Source organism: Desmodus rotundus, chromosome 2 (assembly GCF_022682495.2).
Source record: "Desmodus rotundus isolate HL8 chromosome 2, HLdesRot8A.1, whole genome shotgun sequence".
Lineage (NCBI taxonomy): Eukaryota > Metazoa > Chordata > Mammalia > Chiroptera > Phyllostomidae > Desmodus > Desmodus rotundus.
In genome coordinates this window covers 171,899,042-171,914,675 of record NC_071388.1, presented here as the reverse complement: position 1 = coordinate 171,914,675, position 15,634 = coordinate 171,899,042, and the positions used below count along the sequence as shown (strand labels likewise).

The 15,634-nt window shown below is 38.5% G+C and overlaps 1 protein-coding gene across 11 annotated transcripts in view; it reads right to left on the bottom strand.

Annotated features, from left to right (window-relative positions):
* GULP1 (GULP PTB domain containing engulfment adaptor 1) overlaps positions 1-13,981 on the bottom strand; it is a 208,718-nt gene extending 194,737 nt beyond the window's left edge. For 2 of the 11 annotated variants that reach the window (XM_053918862.2, XM_071220680.1), the window contains exon 1: positions 13,432-13,974. The gene's annotated coding sequence lies outside the window, so the exon portion shown is untranslated. Of the gene's footprint in view, positions 1-12,918; positions 13,059-13,431 lie in introns of all 11 variants that reach the window. The other 9 variants (XM_053918861.2, XM_045198435.3, XM_053918860.2 and 6 more) reach the window with 8 other exon arrangements.
* Positions 13,982-15,634: the final 1,653 nt, after the last annotated feature.

The following is a 15,634-nucleotide window of genomic DNA, read 5'->3' as shown; positions in this document are numbered from 1 at the left end:
ATTCTCCTAATAGTTATAAAAAAATTATAGCACCTCTGAAATGGATTCCATAAATGTTTTACAACTTTTATGAGGGTTACTCTGATTCATTAAAATAGCATACATAGCAATAGTCGATGAAAAGTTAAAGAAATACTTTGAATCTTCTCCATCTACTATAATTAATTCTGAGCAGGAATAACTGCATTTTGCTCTTTTATGATTGATTTTTCTCATTATGAACTTATTTTATGGGACAAAAAAATGAATGAGAAGAAAATCAGTTATCTCATCCAACTAAAATTAGGCAAGTATCTTCCAGTTTCTCACTAAGCAATTAGGGTAATTTAAAATAAATAGCCAGGTGAAATTTTGGCCGATGCTAAAGATTATCTTGCCAAGGTGTAAAAAATGAACAATGAAAAACTAGAAATGAAAAGGCTGCCATCATAAAATCAATTTCCTCATAGAGCTATAATTTCATTCTGAGAAAATACATTTCTTGTTCCATCTAACATCATCTTCTGTTATATATATATATATATACACACTATATATAACACAGATCTAATATATTTAATAGCATTTAAAATTACATTGTAAACATGTCTTTATAAAACATTACTGGGTCATCTAATCATATAAACAGGTGTATTATTATATATTATAAATAAAATCAGTGTCTTTATCTTTCAAGGAAAGTTATACATTAATATTGTATAAACTAATAAATCAAAAGATGTTTACTTCTATTTCTCATATTTTATTAGTAAGTGGCATTTTTCAAAAAAAACATTTTGACAAGTTGGAGAAAGAAACTTGAAAAATTGTACAGGATATAAAAATAAATCTATGTAATTATTCCAATAGGCAGACATATGCACACCAACTTCTGATTAAATTATGCTAAATATTTCTCTTTAGTTATCAGCATTTCTCAGAATTTCCTCCTCAAATCACCAACTGAAATACCAGTTGATTAGGTAGTGTCAACTACATTTTGCTCCCAGTATATTTTGTAAGAATGCAATCTCTATTTCAATTTCAGAATATTCCAATTCAATATGAGAAGAAAGGTGATTTTAGGACTGAACTGCTCAGATGGATACAATCACATGTATAATCTTACATAATCATAGAAAAAGAAGACCACAGAAAATCCTGTCGGCCCTTCACGTGGAGTGAGATGATGTCGTAGAGGTGGCCAAGGAGGGGTTGTGCGCAGCTGTCTCGCTCACAGTGCAGGGTTTGGATTATTTCTGCTAATGTCTCCAAGACAAAAACTGACTTTCCAAGTACTAGCCCTCAGGTAACAAACAAACGGGGTAAGGATCAATGCTGCACAGGTGTGTCCTTGCCTCTATTCTCCAAAATTTGCATCTTTCTAACAGCTCTTCCCAAGGCATTATTTTAGTATATACATGTTGGATATGGCACACTTTCTCTTAAGATTTTGAATTCATTTTCTCTCCATTCACTCATCAAATATTTGAGTGCTTACTGGGTCAGGCCTCTGAAGTTTCTGGGTCCCTGGGGATAAGTAAATTTAGCACATCAGTCCCTGCTTTTGTGGGACCACCATTGCAGTGAGCAAAAACGACAAGCTTGAGAGTAGCGGTGTCACACTTAAATACACTATTTTTTCTCATCCTCATCCACTCCCCTCCATTCAGAGACTGTCATTTGACAAAGATTATCCAAGAATCAGAAAAAAAAAATGTGAGTGTCCATAATTTCAAATGCACTAAAAATAACTCTACAGAAAATGCTAAAAGAATGTTTCAGTACTATCTCCAACAATAGTGTCTTAATCTATAAAAATCCTTTTATATGCATTCTTATTTTTTATGTTCCTTTTTATGAAAAATTTTTTAAAAAGAAATTAAAAGCCTTAGGTATCTTCTAAAGTCCTGATTTTTAAAAACTCATGACATAATGAGAGTAAGAAGTCTAGGTATGCTATTTTTAATTATATTGAAGGGGCGGTCTAAAAAGACATGATAAAAATAAGGTTTGCAGTCTACTTCAATGCTCTATTTCTCTAAATTCTTTATTTTCCCAGCTGAATGACTGTATAAAAATCAGTTTGATTTAAGAAAATAAAAATGTTTAATAATACAAATATAGTCAACATATAGGGCAGGTTTATAATGCTTCTCAAAAATAATGAAATGTTTTTTCTAATTAATCGTAATGCCATTTAATAGTAAAATAAACAGTTTTCAATAATGTAGGAAAATCAATTTTGTCAAAACTGGTTACATCTACTCATATTTACTTCCAGGTACCCCTACTGCAACAAAAATTCAAATTCAGTTTGAATTTGAATTGGTCAAATTCAATTTGTGTGGGAATCAGCAAAGTCCAACTTGAAGTCACAAACAGGAACAGATCACTCCACAATACAATTTCGATTATCTTTAATCAAAATGGCCTTGTGGAAACACATTGTAGAAATATTTGTAGAAATATTCGTTGGGGAGTTAAGAAGGCCTATATACTTCATTTTTGACCAAGGATTGAGGTTCATTTTGCCAAACCTGTGAAATCCTTATTTTGTTTCTGGAGTGGAATGGTGTGAACATAGAAAGCCACAACCGCAAAATGAACAAGAAGTCCTGGTCAGCTAACCTGGCCAGCTCTAAAAATATCCACCTTATATTAAGGTGCAGTTTGGTCTTTACCTTTCACAACACAAAATAGTTCTTTTAAACTATTGGCAATTCAGTCCTTTCTCTTCTGTCCCCTGTAAAATGATTCTAGTTCAGATCGCTTTATCTACCTTCCAAGCTGGTAAGACCTTCCTTTAGAATAGGGACTTTGTGTTCATATGTGTGTACTCAATCTCTTTTGATGGCTTTTCATTTTCTGATTCTCCTTAACTATCAAGGGTCTGAAGGGTCAGACCTCAAGGCACAAACAACCAATCATACCGATAACTTTCAAATCTGTGTGTCCATCCCAGGATTTCTCCCTATTTCCAAATGGCACGTCCAACTTACTCTAGGAGCATCTCCCCCATAATTATCCCAAAACACCTCAAACTCAAAAATCCAAGGTGGCATTCTTAGCCTTTCCCTCCAGTCTTGCTCTTCATCCTATGTTTCCTTATCTTGGTGAATATTACCACAATCTAGTCAATCAATCCAACTCTGCACATGATCCTCTTCATTCCTTTTTTTCTGAAATGCTCACATCCAATCAGCTGACAATTCTGTAAGTTCAAAATCACTCCAATTCATTCTTCTCCAACCTTACTGTATCTCCTATATTCATGTCCTCATTGTCGCTCATCTAAACTATTTGAACATTTCCTGACTTAGTTCTGTACCATGATTCTCATACCTCTTCATTCCATCCTGCCCCAAATCAGGAGGTTTCATAAATGCAAAGCTTATCATGTTCCTTCCTTCCTTTCTTTTGCTCTTATTCTGTTTGAAACCTCGAAAGACTCACCGCAGCCCATGATCAAAGTACTCTAACAAAGGTATATATATACACTTAGGGAAATACAACACCAACCAAGAAGCAAATGAAGTCACAGGATTAATACTCCATAATCCGGAGGATCGATGTTGCCTCACTGAAATTAAAATACATTAACTTTACTTTAAAACCAAATTATGGACTCAGATTCAAATAAATTTGGAGTTCAAAGAAACTACGCTTGCAGCAGGCAGATGAAGCTTGTGAGTGCGTGCTTCTCTGACATTGGGATACTTGAGAGGAATCCAGCACAGTAGCTGGCACTTGAGATTAGTCTGAAAGGTATTTTGAGTGAATGAAGGTCTGCATGATTAAATGCAGGAATCCCAGTAGCTTTAATCCACTTAGCACAAAATTATTGGCTTTCCCTTATTTTATAAATGTTATTCCAAAAGACTGATTGCCTCATTTAAATTTCAATTATTATCATGGTTGAATCTTAAAAATCTTCTTTTTCAATGTCTCAGGCTACAGACAAGCTAAGATACTCTTCTATAGTAGACATAACCCATAGCTATTCAGATTTTCTCTAATTAGGTAACAGTAACAGAACATGACAATTCAGGCTCGATCCATTGTCAGAGCTTTTTTCTTACACTGGGTTGGAATCTGAAGATAAGATAACTTCATTTCTTCCTAACACAGAGACCATTCCTGATGTTATACCTCCAAAACTCCAGGATTGGAAAAGAAAAATGTCATTGGATTAAAACCGTGGAATGGAACAATTTCAAAAATAACTGTGTAACAAAAGGAATTTTATTATTGATTCTCAGCAGCCTCAGGGCAATCTGATAAGAACAAGAAGAAATGATGCTGCCTGCTCTGTAAGCCCAACAGAGAAACAGTGTAGACTCCAAAACAATCTTGGGGCCAAAGGACACACAAGAGTGAGTGACATGAAAATCTACTAGTATGAAGAGTCTTGCTTTTATAAGCCTCAGTAACGCATACAAGGTACATGTCATTATCTTCATTTTACATTCAAGAAAAAGTTCTAGAGATGCTAAGTAATCTACCTAAGATCCCTAAACTAGTAAATGATGGAGTCAAAAGCACGACTACACACTACGGGAACATCTGTGAAGGGGCCAGGTTTCTCTGTTTCTCTGTGAGTCTTCAATAACTCATCTGGTGTCTTTCACAACATCCCTTTTCTTCAGACATAAGGATGCTCTTTTCCCCATGGGATAGGGAAGGCACCTCTCACATGAGAATTGTATGACCTGCTTTAGGGAAAGCTTAGATTCTTTCCCATGCCATCTCCCAAGTTCCTCCAGATTGAAATATTCAATAGGTTTCATATTTTGAGGTTGCAAATCTTAAACACTGTCATATTCTTATTACATTTCTCTCTTGTTCAGAAAATCATTTTTCATGTGGACTCACAGGTATAAGAAATTAGGTTAAAGAGAGTATGGGTGCCAAGAAGATCCTAATGGAGAGAAACAATTTAAGGTGGGGATGACTTTCACTTTATCTGATTATTTTAGCACACAGTGGAAGCTGGGATTTAGATTGTCTGGGTATTTATCTTCTTCCTCATTGTATATCTGCTGTGAGCCAAGTTATATTTTCTATTAAAATTTCCAAAATAGGTAAAGCAAGAGTCTCTTTATAATTGGTTCCATACCAAAAGGCATTTATTCACATTCAAACACCCACAAGAATGTGGCTTCCTTTAAACAAGGAAAAGGTCACCAGAGGGCACTTCTATTGTGTGGAGGGAAAGGGATGCCCCAGGACAATCCCTTAACTACAGCTTCTAAAAGAACAATAATCCTCTGAAAATTGTACCACTTTGTATTCTCCCTGTCTCTGGCCTAGCTTTAAATGAAGGTCGTGATCTCATAGAGGAAGCATCCCAAGCATGTTTACTGCATTTTTATGCAATCCCAGTAATGTGGAAGGTCTAGTTACTCTGGATATCTCCATTAGTAACTACTTTTCTGAGGTCTCTCACTTTCCTTTGGTATTCAAGTTACTGGCTGCCTCTGTCCCTACCCAACCCTACAGCCAGGCTCTCACATCCACACTGATACCAGTTCTAACACAATAGCTTGTGCTCTTTCTTGATCAACGACCCAGTTACCACTCTGCTTTACTGCTGGCTTTAAACATCTGCAACATTCTACCTCCAGTTTCACCAGCTGCTCTTCACATGCACTGCCTCCGCAATCTTTAGTTTGCTATTTCTCACACCCCCTCATTCCCAGCAAACTTGCTCATTGGGACACTTGACTGTTCACTAAGTCTGTTAGGTTACTGTTTGTCCCCACCTGCTACTTAAACAACTGTGTAACTGTTGTCACCCCCCACAAGGATACTACTAATACTCTAAAACATTTCACACTTACTTTTGTCAAGTCTCAGCTTCCAGTCATTCCTACCGCCTTTAGAGCAAGGGGACAAAGACTCAGTACCACCGCCACACTTTGATACAGCACATTACAAAAACCAGTACGCATAATGCTATATCATCAAAAAGTCGAACTCAAGAACATCCTGGCAGGAAATAATTAATTGCTAATAGTTCCAGTGAACTTGAGTTTTATAAAACTGGTTCTTACTTAAAAGTTTATTATATACCCACAGTTTTTATACCTATGTGAATGGACCTGCACTTCATAGTTTAACTGAAACCTTTATCAGCTTTGTCTTTTATATTTAAATAGTGATAAGTTAGTTTTATCAGACTCCAAGCTTTAAATTACTCAGACCAGTCACTGAGATTTCTTTAATGTTTCTTAATGTCTGTTTAATGTTTCCAGTACACTAAAGACACCACAAAACCAAATAAACAGTGATGTCATTTTATACTGATAAGATTAGGAATTTGTATTTCAAATTATTTTATTTTTATTGAATAGTGTATTTCTAAGATACACATAGCATTTATTCACCTTGGAATTTAGTTAAGATGATTACTAAAAACAATAAAGCTTGGTGATTTGAGTAATAAAACATTTCTTTAGCACTAATCATATCCAAAGTACAAAACCCAAGTAGTCTATAAAGCTTGTTAATCATCTAAATCATTTTCTAAAATTTTTATTTCAAATTAAGATACCACAATCACTGTTTTAATTAAAGTACTGAAAATTCTAGCTCAAATTGGCTTGGAAAATAAAGAAATTCATTATCTAACACAACAGTAAACTCAGAAATATGACAGGCTGATTCAGGGGCCCAACAAGGCCATCAAGCACCCAAATGTGCTACATTTTTGTGCCGTCATTAATGCATTTGCTTTGCCCTCAACGGATCTCTCTCCTTAACAATTCTCTAAAACTGTATTTTAATACACTACATCACATAAGCAATATCATCTTACTAACTATACTCAATTGAAATTAATTCAGTTATACAATTGTCTTTTAAAATAATCCAAACTTTCTCTGGATGTACGTGTAGAGCGAGCAATGATCAACATTTATATTGGAGATTTTTATGATTTAGTAATAGCGTAGATCCTCAAGGAAGTCGTAGTAAAGTTCCACCATCAGTTAAAATTCTGTATTTACTATAGAGTTCCTCAACAGCAGACAAAAATTAAACAGATTACAGAAAATAACATACACGTGTCCTTTAAAGGCATTTGCAAAGTACTTTGTCTTCTTAAACTCTTACTAGTGCTTACCAATGTATGTTTTAACCTACCCAAGTGGAAATCTAGATAAATGAGCCTACTTGCTGTTAAAATTTTACTTTAAATTTTTATCTTGTTGGTGTAAATAGCTTTGAGAGAAGCCAAGAGGCTAAAATTATGGTTTTTGCTCTTATATCAACTTTTAATTACCGCAAATTTGGAGATTTGCTACCACGCAGTACAGGTGGTTTTATTTGCTTTTTTAACTAAAACATGCTATCTAAAATCATATTACCTCATTTAAATACAAACTGAGAATGAGACCTTGGTTATCATTTCATGAAAGATTGCATAGCTTTGAAGATGTTTTACAGCCAAATCTTTAATGACTCAGTTTATAGGCATTCATGCTCTATATTTTCTTCTACCAAAACGACTGTTTCAGTTATTTAAATGACTATCATCTTTCTTCAAGAGAATGGACTAAAGACTGAGCCCAAGTCATTCAATCTGTCCTTTTTTGGTAGCTCTGGCAATGTTTAAATTCTCTGAAATTTTTGGAGGACTTGTGGTGGGAGTTTCAGGAAAAATGTCAACAATAACATAACTGCAAGAAAAAAGCTATGTGATACCAGGAAAACACTACATTTCTACACAATTATTACTTCATAGTATCTTATAAACTTAGCAGAAGTATTTACGCTTGCCTGTGTCCCCCTTAAGAAAAGCAGAAAAGGCGTCTATGGGAGTTCAGAGCTAGTCACTTTAAGATGTGCTTCTGTGGTATGCAGATTGTTTTGAGCTAAAGGCAATTTCGGCTTCAGTCTCAAGAGAAACTTCTACCCCTCTCTTTTAACTACCCAGAAGAGCTTGAATCAGGAGCCTTGGCTACAAGAGACGGTATCATCAGAGATAACTCTTGACCTATCTGCAAGGCAGGAAAAACTTCTGTTTACTAAGCACCTGCCCTTCTTATCATCCTATAATGACCCTTTGAAGTTTGAAAGCACCTTACCTCATCCCTAGCTCAGAATGTCTTACATACTCCTGTTCCCTTTCTGTCTCTGAGCCTCTGAGGTCACTGACTCTCATGTATTTAGGATTCCCATACGTATGAATGCATTAAATTCGGTTACTTTGTCTTGCAAATTTATCTCATGTCTATTTGACTATTAGACCAGCCAGAAGAACCTTCCTCAGAGTAGAGGAAAATTTGTTCCACGCCTCCATGATTACATCATCAGAGCCACGAACCAAGAATGTGGGTACCAGAACTTTCCCACTACTTTTCTCAACCTGTACAAGTATAAATAAAAGCCTAAAAATTCCTCCATCACTTGAAAAACATGCCAAGGATCTTTAACAACAATAATCTGGAAAACCCTTTAAATTAATGGTTAAAAATGGCTTCAGAAATATCAATTAATTGAAGTTATTTTTCCCTATGAAAAATAAACCTATCATGAATAGAGAAACATCAAAGGGGGAAGTCAGCTACGGCATGTAAGTTTCTAAGTTATATTCTGAACTTCCTCTCAGAAGTTATGTGATGAAGACAATGTGTAGATATACCTATATAATGTAAACAGCAAAAAAAATATGAAAGAAAAGCAGCTACTGCTAGCTACATATGCCCTATTACATGAACCTTAGAAAGTATGCAGTATTATTCAAAACTGTTTTAAAAAGGCATAATCTTTGCAATGTACCACAACATATGGTAGCAATCACAGTTATTACATTAAGTTAGCTCAGTTATTCATATTATGTGAGCAAATTGGAGCAGCCTTTCCAAAACCATCCTTAAGTACACAATATTGAGGATGAGACTAATTCCAAATTTACCATAACTATACTATTTCAATGAAAACAGAAAATTAGCACTTTTCCTCCTGCACAATATTTGAGTCAATTGGCTGTCTTCCAATAAAAAATAATCATGCATTGTTAACATCATTAGGGTGGCTAAAAACGTTTTCTTAGCATAAAACAAACATAAAACTAACAAACTACAGAGCCTTAAAAAATTATAAACACCACTCTCTGAGCCTAACTCTGGAACAATGACTTTTAGCCATAATCTATACAGAGGTCTAACTTCAATTTCATAACTCCACCACTTGGAAGCAACACAATTTCTCTGCTCAAGGTCTATCCCATTTTTTTCTCTTCCAATCTGAAAACATTTAATCTTCTATAGGACAAGTTTAAGTTTCCTGATCTCTAAATACATTAAGGCAAACACTAGTAGATCCACCAGGCTCTAATACATGTAGGGACCAGGACTCATGGCAGCCATGCAGTTGGGTCCTGTTACTACTTTTGAATTTATTACTATATTCAAGTAAAATAATTTTTTTTCTTCTTTAGAGGCTTTAGAAAACAAATTGCAATTTTCCAGAGTAAGTCACAAAGACTTCTAAGTGAAATTTAAATATGAATTATCTATTATTCAGCAATGGAGATGAAAATTTTAAAGATTTTTAATTTAAAATTAAAAGCAAAATTGGATAGCCTCATTGAGATTAACCTAATACATGCTAGAACATTCACTTCTTTTTTTATTTTATTTTTTTAGATTTTATTTATTCATTTTTAGAGAGAGGAAGGAAGGGAGAAAGAGAGAGAGAGAAATATCAATGTGTGGTTGTCTCTCAAGTGCCCCACACTGGGGACCTGGCCTGCAATTAAGGTATGTGCCCTGACTGGGATTCGAACCAGCAACCCTTTGGTTCGCAGTCCGGCGCTCAATCCACTGATCCACACCAGCCAGAGCAACTTCTTTTTTGTATAGGCAAAAACTAGTATATATAGGGTTCGGTAGTATTCGTGTTTTGGGCATATAATGGGGGTTTTGGAACGCATTCTCCCATAGACAAGGAGAGACTGCTATGCTTATTCTTTTTTTCCCTCTAATATGTTAACTTATACACCTGAGAAAGTTAAATTAAACATGCATGAGTATAGCAGAGTACATTAAGCTATAAATATAGGCATTTTATTTTATTGACATGTCAAACTGAAAATTAAGTATTTCACTATTATCACACATGGATCGGCAATTAGCAAGTTCTTACGTTGTTGGAAGCAACATAGACAATAAATTATATGTTGATAAAATGTTTAAGAAGTAACATAACAGGCACAAAACCACAGTGCTCACAAGTACAGTGCTGGGATTCAAATTCAAGGCTGATGGTTTCTGCAACATAAAAAGTATGCCATTAACAATGGTTGAATCAATGAATAAATGGCTCCTGAACCCACCCTCTAAACTCTTAAGGAAGTCGTTGTGGCCATTGGGAAAAAAAGTTTGTACATCATAAATGTATTTTTGTCTCTCAAGTGTTATTTCCAAGGAGGGAGCCAAATTCTGCAAGTATATCTGGTAACTTCTCAAAAAGACAAACTGGAGCTGAACTCAAAAAACAACTGGTCCTGATTATAAATATAAACTAAAATAAAAATAAATAAATTTGCTGATTGTCTCTGAGAGAATGACTCAGCTTTACCTATAACAAAATATCCCCCCTGCCTTCAAAAATTAAAATTTATGGTTAAATTTTAGTTTAATTGAGGTTTTGGCTATGATTAAAAGACAAGAGTAATACTTTATATAAATTAAACAAGATATTCTCACATTATGTGTGTCCTAGATATAAATATTACTATTTTAGCCCTACCATCTCAAGTGAATCAACTGAGTTAGAAACCCTATGACCTTTGTGTCTAGAAACCTATTAACATAATTTCTTCTCTTTAATGCTCATACTTAGCTTGTAATTATGTAAAGGAAAGTTTCTTTACAAGCGGAAAAACTGAAATCATAGTCAGGGAAACACTTTGCCAAGGGTGATTCATCAAGTCAATCTCGGAGAGCAGTCTGATACTCACAATCTCAAGCTCATCAATCCAGTGGAAATATGTGTTATTAGTGTTTTTTAACCACTAACTTCCCCTGAACACACAATAGTAGACTTATGTTCCAAGAAAACAATAGACAAATAAATGATTTTAATACAGAAAAGAAGGCTCTGAGTTCCTGGCTGCTCAGAAACTCAAAAGCAGCAGGGTCTTTATTATCAGGCAAATGTGTGAAATACTAAGATCACATTCTACTCTTTCAGGTGGAAGAGTAAGATCTATTTAAAAGGATCACTTTTGACAAACACAAGGAAGGCATGCTGGACACGTTTTCCACTTTAATTCCATGACCCAAATCTGTGCCATTTAAGAATACCTAATTGAATTATTCAATTTAGGTGGAAAATCATCTGCTCAAAGCCCAAGTCTTCTATTCTTACTGGCTATGAAAACAAAGAAGGTCAAGGTCAAGGGACTGAAGTTTCAGCAAGCCTAGTCCAAGCTAAGGAGACAAATAGCAACAAAGTGTGGGCATCTGCAAAGTAGATCAGCAGGAGCAGCATCAGGGCCTCAGCTACTCCACAGCAAAACGGATAAGGAATGATCATACTTTATTAGAGCACGTCTTTCACTCTACTGTGTCATATCCGACTGCACTTTGTGTTTAGTTTACTTTTTGGCCACGAAGGCTGATCTTAGTCACCAAAACCATTCTCATTTCAAAAGACACCCCTTGTTTAAAACCAAGTACAACCAAGAGCTCCTTTCCAATTGTCCCTGCAACTTCCCCTGTCTCTTTCATGCCTGGCTACCGAGCTCAGTCTAGTTTGGCTGCCGGCCAGGTTCCTCTCTTCTTTCCTTGTCAGTTGTAAAAACTTGGAAAACACTCCTGGACAGCTCAAGGAGACCTTTTAATTATGCAGTGGGGCAGTACCTTAGCTTTGTGGTCTGTTTCCAGCAAGGCTTGTAATCGCCAGAGACTGCACTCTCCCAATTGGTGGGTTTTCTAGCAAGGCTACTTGTTTCCCTGGGGGGTGGAGGGGAAGACTGGCAGCGAAACGGGGCGATTTGCAACCCTGAAAAATTTCCAACTCCTCTCAGATTTTCCGACCTCCCAAAACTCACTGATTACCACTCCTTTAGCACCTAATCACCTAATCTGTCTTGGTATCACAGACACAAAATCATCAGTATAGCAGCTCTTTGCCTACTAATCCTAGAAATTAACAAGTGATGTCATAACCTGAACTCTTTCCAAGAACTGTTTATTCTCAAGTGTTGCAACATTTTTTTAAAAAGCAGGTACCCAAATAAATTTCTTAAATTCTTCCTAATTGTTTGCATTACACTTTGTCAAGCTTGCAGATAGAAACACTGCATGTAAATGTCTGGTTCGAGGGAAAGTAAGGCGAGCTCAGTAAGGAAAAACTGCAGGACCCAGGAAGGGGTACCTTGACCGCCAGCCTGCATATACTCAGGGTTTGTCCAAAGTACTAGGTGGACTCGCCAAGCCCAACACCACTTATATCTTTCCTTACTATACGCTGGTACGCTAGCTACAGCTGCAGCGTCCAGCTTCCTGCTCCAAGTCCCATTCAACGTCGTAAACACATTCCAAGAAAACCAGCCAGCTTGGAGTTCCCTCCCGCACTCAGGGAAGTCAGCGCGGCGGCCACAGGAGCCACGGGGAAGGACTGATCGCGCTGGTTTCTGATCTGTGTAGTGAGTCAGCCCCTGGGGAGAAGACCTGGACAAACTAACTGGGCTTCGGGACCGATAACCCAGTGTCTCATCACCCTGCCGCGCGGTGCACCCCTCTAACGTAAGGCTAGCCAAAAGGAGCTACTTGACCCACCCATCCAAAGGGTACAATGCGGGCGCCGCCCCTGAGTTTGGATCCACCCATCCCCGGGCTTTAAAGAATCCTCGGCCGCGCCTCCGAGCTCCGCGCCTCCCAGCCCCCATGACCACGCTCTTGGGGGCAACAAAAGGTAGCTTACGCTGGAAGAAGTTTCGCTCCTGGGTCGCTTCGCTGTGACCGGGCTATGACTCGCCTGCTCTGTCCCGTCCAGTCCACGCACCCTCAGCGATATTGATCCACGGGCGCCCGCCGCCCCACTCCAGCTCTTGCCCACCGGCCCTGCGAGTCCAACCAAAGTTACCACAAAGGGCTAGAGCAAGCTCCAGGAGTCTGGAGACTGCTGCGTCCCCCTGACCTCGTGAGGCTCCGCCGTCCTCCCTGAAGCACTGCCATTGCAGTCGTCAACAGGTCTTAGCCTCCTTTCCCGCTGAACGACACCCAGAGCCTTTCACTGTCCTTATTTTTGCAACCTGCCCCGAGGCGGCAGCGGCCGCGCGCAGCTCTGCGCCTTCCCTCCCCCGCACCCGCGGCCCCAGCAGACCACCACTCGCCACCTCTCGGGATGTCAGTTTCAAAGAGCTTGCACCCTGCCTGGATGGAGGCTGAGCTGGCAGCCAGGGAAGACCCAAGATAAATCGAGGTCTCTCCGTACCTTAGTAACTGATGCGATCGGGTCAGCTTGGGGCAGGGGCGTGGAGAGCTGCTGCGTCCTCGCAGCCGGGCGATCTCCGCTCCAGCACAGTGGCGCTGACGTTTCCGTGGCCGAGAGGGAAAGTTTCCGTACGCAAATCCACTGCTGGACTTGGGACCCTCCTGCTCGGGTCCTCTCCCTCTTTGAGCTCTCTACCCTTTCCCTCTCCTCTTCCTAGTCACCCGAAGCCAAAACTGGCGCTGGCTGCGGCTAGGGCTGGAGGCTCGGGACTCCGGGTCGCTCCGGGCTGGGAAGAGGGGCTCCCCCTCTCGGCCAGAAGGGAACTCTCCCAGACTCCGGCTGGGGCACTTCTGGCGGTCTCCTAGGACACTTCCACGCCGGACGCCAGTGTTCAAGCTCGCAGACTTTCCTCAATCTCTGATGGTCGCTTCCTATGGGCCCGCAGGGCTATCTGGCGTTTGCACACAGGGTCGAAGGGGCGGGGAGCGGAATGTGAGAGAAACCCGACTGCAGAAGACGAGGCCTTACCCATTCTGTTTTTGCCGGGACAGAAGCAGAAACACTATTCCCCTCCCCACCCCCACCCTTCCTCCTAATTCCCAGCCAAGTTTCCTTTTGAACCTCCTCTCCGAAGGTCTGGATCAAGACTATTCGACCTTTCTTATCCCTATGGCTTTCTTAACACAATTTAAAAACACCTCTGCTGCTTAATACGAAAGTGTCAAAAGAAGTACAGGAATACAATTAAAACATGCCCCCTTTACAGTCTTTATCAAGAAAACGTTAACACAGTTGTTACTGTAGCTCTGAGGGCACTTCTACAGACTTTTTCCCTTTATTTTGTTCTCATGTCTTTAAACTCAGCCTGAATCTCTGCAATTTTTTATGCCTTAAAAAAAGAAAGAAAGAAAGAAAGAAAGAAAGAAAGAAAGAAAGAAAGAAAGAAAGAAAGAAAGCTCCCTGAACCACCAGATCTTGCTCATTTTCTCCATTTAGATGTTTACCTCAGAATTCTGGACTTCTGTATAGTGCTCAAGGAAAAAAACAACAAACCATTCTTACCCTGGTAAACCTCTGTGTGGGAAGAAGGGCAAGGAGTATCCTCATATAAGCCATTCTTGGAGGATGAGAGGAACTTTACTACATTTTTTTTGAGACATTGCTCAGAATTTAATTTACTAAATTTTAAATTGAATGTGAAAATGCACCGATAACAGGAAAAAGGATTTTACAAGGCTAGCAAATATAATGTATTAGAGTAGAATCCAAGGTTTAGAGTCAGACAAGCTGGCTTACTTTCCAGACTCCAAACTTAGTCATCCTGCGCCCTAGGACACTCAATGCAATTACAACTCCCAAAAAGAATTATACAATGGCATTCACAGAGTCACCTGGAAGAGTGGCAAGCACAGAGAAGGTACTCAATAAATATTTGGTTCTTACATCCCACTATCTTTGACTGTAATTAGAAGAAAACTGTACTGGAATTTTCCCCAAGACCTTGTCAACTAAATCGATTTTCTTCTCCTTGATGCTTTTTTCCATTTAAAAAAAAAAAATACAGCACCACAATTTTTGAAATGGAAGCTAAGTTTAGGGATAACCTAGCTCTGGCCAAACTTATTTTAAATACAGTACAACTGAATTCCAAGAATCTTAATTAATTTTCCCAAATCTCATAGTTAGGATTGCTAAAGCAAGGACCAGAAATCAGGCATCTTCATACTTGAACAGAGTCCTCTTTTAACTATGTTCTTTTCTCTTTATCTCAGCAGCCAAGCACATAATAAAATAATTACATTGAAAACATTAATCTGAGGACAACGCTAGCTGCTTTTTCTGTGCATAACCTTTGATAACGGAGAATATGAAATGTAATAGGCATTGCTAAGACAGTCACTTAAAACAGGGTGTGAGAGCTGTTAAGGAAGTGCGGCCTGTGCACAACTTGTGCTGCGGTTCTTAGAGCTGCTATTAAGTTGCAAGCCTGTTGCTAAACTCAGCTCAAGGCCCAGCCATAAACACCCTGGAACAGCCACCACTAAATGGGCATAGATGGACTTTACTCCTTTCCTTGTAGTTTTCACCTCCCTCCTTTGCATATTAGAAATAAACAATCCCTGTTACCCTACTCACCAATTGCTCATTTGTGCAAAAGAATTACCCTTTCTGGTTTTTGCCTTTATACATCCTGCTTTTTTTC